This window comes from Rissa tridactyla, chromosome 2 (assembly GCF_028500815.1).
Source record: "Rissa tridactyla isolate bRisTri1 chromosome 2, bRisTri1.patW.cur.20221130, whole genome shotgun sequence".
Taxonomy (NCBI): Eukaryota; Metazoa; Chordata; class Aves; order Charadriiformes; family Laridae; genus Rissa; species Rissa tridactyla.
Genome location: NC_071467.1, coordinates 62832981 through 62839625, shown reverse-complemented (window position 1 = coordinate 62839625; position 6645 = coordinate 62832981).

The window sequence follows — 6645 nt, the reverse complement described above, 5'->3', positions numbered from 1 at the left end:
ATGTCATCAATAGGTCAAGAGTTTTCATTATAGGGTAAGCACATTTCATTTTGTTCGATTGTATTGGGTTTGTGTTGGCAAGGTTTTGGTAGCAGGGGAGGGTTACATGGGTGGCTTCTGTGAGAAGCTGCTAGAAGCTTCCCCTATGTCCGACAGAGCCAATGCCAGCTGGCTCCAAAATGGACTCTCCACTGTCCAAGGCCGAGCCCATCGGCAACAGTGGTAGCACCTCTGGGATAACGTATTTAAGAAGAGAAAAAAGTTGCTGCGTAACAACAACTGATATCCACCTGCAGCCCGTGGAGGACCCCACGCTGGAGCAGGTGAAGACCCGAGGAGGCTGTAACCCCATAGGAAACCCATGCTGGAGCAGACTTGTGGCAGGACCTGTGGAGAGAGGGGCCCATGCCGGAGCAGGTTTGCTGGTGGGACTTGAGGGTCTCCCCATGAGAGACCCACGCTGCACCAATCTGTTCCTGAAGGACTACACCCTGTGGAAGGGACCCATGCTGGAGCAGTTCATGAAGAACTGCAGCCCATGGGAAGGACTCACATTGGAGAAGTTGATGGAGGACTACCTCCTATGGTAGACACCTCACACTGGAGCAGTAGAAGAGTGTAAGGAGTCCTCCTCTTGAGGAAAAAGAAGCAGCAGAGACAATGTGTAATGAACTGATGGCAACCCCCATTCCCTGTCCCCCTGCACTGCTGGCGGGGAGGAGGTAGAGAAAATTGGAGTGAAGCTGATCCGAGGAAGAAGGGAGGGGTGGGGTTTTTGATTGTATTTCTCATTACCCTACTCTGATTTTGACTGGTAATAAATTAAATTAATTTTCCCCAAGTCGGGTCTGTTTTGCCTTTGGCAGTAATTAGTGAGCGATCTCTCCCTGTCCTTATCTCAGCCGACGAGCCTTTCATTATATTTTCTCTCCCCTGTCCAGCTGAGAAGGGGAGTGAAAGAGTAGTTTTGGTGGGCACCTGGCATCCAGACAGGGTCAACCAACAATAAGGATTTTACACTAAGTTCTTATACATTATTTCAATAACTCAATGCATTTCAAAATCAAAGAAAAATCCTAAGAGAAGCTCCTGAAGGTGTTATCTTAATCTAGTTAAGTTAGTGAAAATTAGAAATCTCAAATTCAGATAAATACAGCCATTTATTTCTATTCACAAGGAAGCATCACCTCTCAACAATTTGAGGTTTAAAGAGTAAAAACAGTGTAAGATGAAGAGTTGCCACCTTTTCAATAACAACAGGATTTAAGCATTTTATTTAGAGAATGACAAAACCATTTTCATGACCTTTCCTTTGTACTATTCTTCACAAAACACTGACATAGTAGCCTTGAAGCCATATGGTGTTATGTACTAGCCTGGGGAAAAAAAAAAAATTAAAAAATTCTGTAGAAACAAAATTAACACAGAAGGCCTACAGAAACTGAAAGAAGAGTATATTGCTGGCCAGACCAGAATGGGTACAGTTTCCATTGCAATCAATGTTTTTGCAATCTTTTCTCATATGGGTACCCAAGTTAACATCCCCAGTCTCTTACATAGGTCTCAGCATGTGCTAATCACCAAGAGTCACCCTAGGGGAACATCATGGAGTGCATGTTGCCAAAGCCAGACCAAAGCAGTGAGCCACAAAATAACAATGTCAACCCTCCAATGAATGTGCATTCTTCAGAGTCCCACTGAAGCTGCATGACACTGCGGTTTGGAGTTTGCCTGAACGCACTTACAATCGTTCTTTCCTTGAGTCAGTATGTGCATGGGTTGGGTTTGTAGCTGGTGACGACACACTTAATAAATATGCAATAGGCATTTCATTGCTTCTGCTCTTGAGAGCATGGAATCTCAGAACATTTTTCTAGTTTGTGTTCTAGATTGCTGGGTTTTTTCTTTTCTTTTTTTTTTTCCCCACCTTCTGAGGGACTTTTAATATCACTATAACTTAATGGGATCTGAAATGTTATTTCAACGAAGTCCAAATGTTACTATATCCCATAGAAAGAAAGTTTCTAGTTCTGAGAATCATCTTTATTACTTGCACAGTTCTTAAGGAGAATGTTTTAAATATGAATTATCATCAAAGGAGTCCACGTATGTTCCTGTCTGTCTCTGGAAAGATTTCTTCTATCTTTTTAATTATGGTAAGGGATTTACTTAAGCTGCACTAGAAACCTATATAATTTCTTGATTTTTAACAGCACTTTATATGACATTATCCATTTCTATACAGAAGACGTAATAGACTGTCTAGTCTTCTTTCCAAATTAAACTGTTAACAGCTGTCAGTCACATTGCATGTTATTAATATTTTTAATAAGTAGCTCTTCATTAGTTCTTTCAATAAACTCTGTTCACTAGATACCAGCAAATGTCAACTCATTACTCACTGGTCCTAAGGGGCTGAGAAAGGAAAAACCCCTACGTATTTTATTAGAGTTTTAAGTAGATGCTAAATGTATTTGTGCCTAAATAAGAATTCTAGGCTTTGATTTTAATAAGTGCACTGTCCACGGGAAAAAAACAAAACACAACCAAACAACAAAGGGGACCCAAATTGAACTCTGGCATACTACTTGAGACACTTTTACCTCAAAGTCTGAGATGGGTTTGCTATTTATGAGGTCTGAAGTAAATGTAAGGTATCAAAACTCCAAATGGGAGACTGGAAGAGTGGGTGGCTTCCATGGATGGCTATATTACAGATAATAAATTTGGCAGAACATCTGATGCCATGAATGAGAAGAAAAGCCAGATTAACCTCCAACCCATAGTCTTCCAAGACTCTTGCCTCAACCTCAAGAGTCAAAATATTTATTTTCCTACCAAAGTGGTTTTTTAGGTAATCAGCAGTTATGGGGAAGGGAGTACTAAAACATTAATTTAGTATTTGGGAAATAAATGTAATTTTAGTTTAGACCAAAATAATTGCACATTGTTTAAATTAATACATATTCACTGGGAGAGCAGAATATCCTAGATCCGACCAGGGAATATCAAAATTTGAAACTTACACATTCTTTGTAAGGGTTGTATCATTCATGGATACTTTGTCCTGTGTTTTGAGAAGTTTTAGCATATAACCTAAGAAGAACTGTGTTGTTTTGATAAGAATTCTTTATTATGTTCTTGTTGCACAACTGGTAATGCGTATTGGTGGTACTGATTTCAGATAAGAAGTTGATCAATAAGTGAATATGTGGCTAACCCACATTTCCGAGTTTGATTGTTGCTCTATTTGCTCTTCAAATAAAATTACTGTCCATGTAAATCTAGTTATTTATTCATTGACCAGTTCCTCAGCTAGTGAGAAACATCGTAGCTTAACTCACTTCAGTAGAATTATATTGATCCTTCACATGGCAAGGTTAAAATAGTTAGGGCACATCTAAGTACCTTACTTTCTTTCCATTTCCATTGTCTAACTTGATTAATTTCAGTGGCCTGATTCCTCATTTTTTTGGGACCAGTGTGTTCAAATTCAGACCTTGGCAACCTGATTTGACCCCTGGAGTTGTGACCTCTCCAAGATGGACTAATGACTTCACTGTAAGATGTTTCCAGGAAATACTGCTGGTACTTCAATGTTGGTAGAATTCTATACAGAGGAGTAATCTTTTCAGCCCTAAGACTGTCAGCTGGCACTTTCACAAGCATTTAATTAACTTATTAATTTTGGGTTAGCAACTGCTCTCTGTTTGTAGGGGAACACCTCTTGATGCCAATGCCACCTTAGACTGACAATAGAAAGTAACTTTTATAAAAGAAAACAAGTAAACAGGATTCGAGAAAACACACCTTACCTAGAATTTGAAAAATTATATTTTCCTTATCATATTTACCATTTCATTACTATTCCATTCTCCTTACAAAAGCTGAGAGAATCGTTATCACCAGATGCAGTACAGGAAATACATTTTAAAGCCAAATGAATTGATTTCCACTTGACTTGGCACTCATTCTATCTGCTGAAGAAGGCAACTGGAAGGCTTGATCCTCAAACTGGAGTGTGTTGTCGTGTTTGAATCCCTAGGAAATAAAGGACTGCTGTGAGTTACAGATTTTGCTGGTCTACAAAAAGCATTGAGATAACTTAAACTTAAATATGATATTACATGATTTACAGACATTTGTGCAGGAGTACTCACCTCTATTCAAGGAGACTAGACTAACCAAAACCAAATATGGACACAATCTGCAGTATTAAGTACTGTAAAACGCTGTGTATATCTGTAACTAAATAGTTATCAATTTAGTTTCCACACCATAAATCAGAAAATGCAATGAGTACTTACCATAATTGTTCATTTTCCTTTCTCTTTATTAACTTTAGGTTGCTGAGAACCTCAGGTATTCTAGCTACTTTTTGTCTATGACATGCATGCATACTTCACATAGGAAAAAGATGGAGAAGGATATTTTAAGATGACTGACTCCAGCCTGAATGCTACCTAAGGCAATCCAACTGGACACCAAGAAGTGAGAATGATGCCTTTCCACACTATGCACCTATGGGTTTGAAGGTAACAATAACCCTCAGAATTGATTGAAACTTTACAATCAATTGTTCGATAGATACAGTTATCCGTTTCTCTGAAATATCTATTACGTCTTGGGAGAATGGGAATACTAAGGATATGTGCTCTGAAGCAAGAAACATTCTGTGTTGTGTCATTTGTAACTTATTTCTTGTAAAAGAAATCCTAGAGAGAACCACAGTGGACCAGTGCAGGCTTTATATATTACAAATCAGTGTTTGCAGTCTGATAAGCTTTAATGTCTGGACACCCTTCATGACTCTTAGAGCTAAAATTAACGATTACATATGTAAAAATGTGTGGTGATTGGGGGAAATTTCTAAGGATTAGAAAGAAAAGATGCTTCAACTCTAAACCCCCAGGAGTGCTTCATATTTTGAAATGTTACTATTGTACTAAGGAATGCCTTTAATAGTCTGAGCAGGGCTCAAATTTAGGCATGAATTATCAAATTAACTTTGCTATATGTTCCAGTCATTATTTCATAATGTATACAAAGCTGGCCAGCTCCAAAGGAGGAATAGGTAGTTCATTATGATCTAGGGCTAAAATGGCTTATATGAAATGAAGTCTTCTTCTGCCTCCAGTGAATTTGAACAATTTTCTAAAAGAGAAAGGTAGGTTTAATAGGCTTTGGCCTAGGGGAAGCTTATTCACGTATGTCTTCTTTGGAAACCTCACTATCGTGAGATAAAATCCTCTAAAAAAATCTGAAAGTCAGAGTTTCATTCCATGTGACAATTTCATGTGATTGTATAAAAGGTGTGTTTAATATTTGTATAAATAGTTACCTCTTTATTGTCTGTACCCTCATGAGGCAATCTCCTGTCTGACGACACAAAAAATGTGAACTAGTGAATGACTGATGATTCAGTGCATAACCAGCTTTCAGAAGCCTCTTCCTCTATTTCTAAACTTGTGCATGACCCAAACATAATTTGTTTTGGTTTTCTGTTTGTTGTTTTATTTTTGACAGAGCCTCTGCCTTTCTACATTCAGTCTGTTCTGATATCTAAATAACTTGAAAATCCTGAAAGAAACAACTCTTAATGGTTTGTCCAATTGAAACATACTGAAAAAATTTGAAAGAAGTTTTGCATTGTGGAGGATCTGAAGGCAAATATTAACACCTACAAAATTTGCATTAAAAGCCTAATGCTTTGTTTTTCTGCACAGAACTTAATCTTCATTATCTGACAAGTAGAACGTAAATATCAGTATGATACTATGGGATTTTATCCCAATGATGAGATAGTTAAGCCTCTGTAATATACCACTGGGGTTTGTGATGAAGTTTCCAGGAGTTGCAAATCTGTCTAGTGACTGTTTTTCTGCATGGGAGCATGGACCTCCCAAAAGAGGGTCTTATCTGTTAGCTGTGTGAACCATTAGCTATATCCAGATTCAGACAGCCACGAAGATGATTTTTATCCTTTGTCACAGGCTGCTTGTAAAAGACATACATATCAACTCCCTTCTTTACTTAGATATATAGTGTGTTACAAATGGGATGAGAAACAGTAAAAATTAAAGAGTAAAACAGATGAGTCAATGAAAAAAAAACAATCAAGAAATCTTCCAGTGGCTTTTAAAGTATTCTTTATTTCCCATTGTACTAGATAGCCTTTTTACTATTAAAAATTTATAAATGTTGAAGCCTAGTGCACTCCCAGCAATTATTCACAAACTGCAATCATGATATGCAAATGGTGCTCAAAATGTTTCTGCTGCTGCAAACACCAAGGCTAAGCCTCAGTGATATATATTTTTCCCGGTAAATCTGATTATATTTGTAGTGTAACACAGTGAAAAGAGATTGGAGAACATGTTAATTTTACTCAAGAACAATGTGCGCTTATGTGTGTGCATGCGCGCACGCATGCGATCATAGGAAGGTAGGTGTATCCCATGTGGAATCAGTTGCAGAGTATAACAATTTAGTCTTCATGATGTAAGGCTTGTAGGTGTCGCAGCTATAGGATGGATGGATGAATGTAAGCTATAGCCCAAGGAGCCGAAGGAGTTCCAAAGCATCTAAAAGAGTGTTTGAAGAAGTCAAGCCTGTGCAGTCCAGCTCCACTCAGTTACTTTTTAG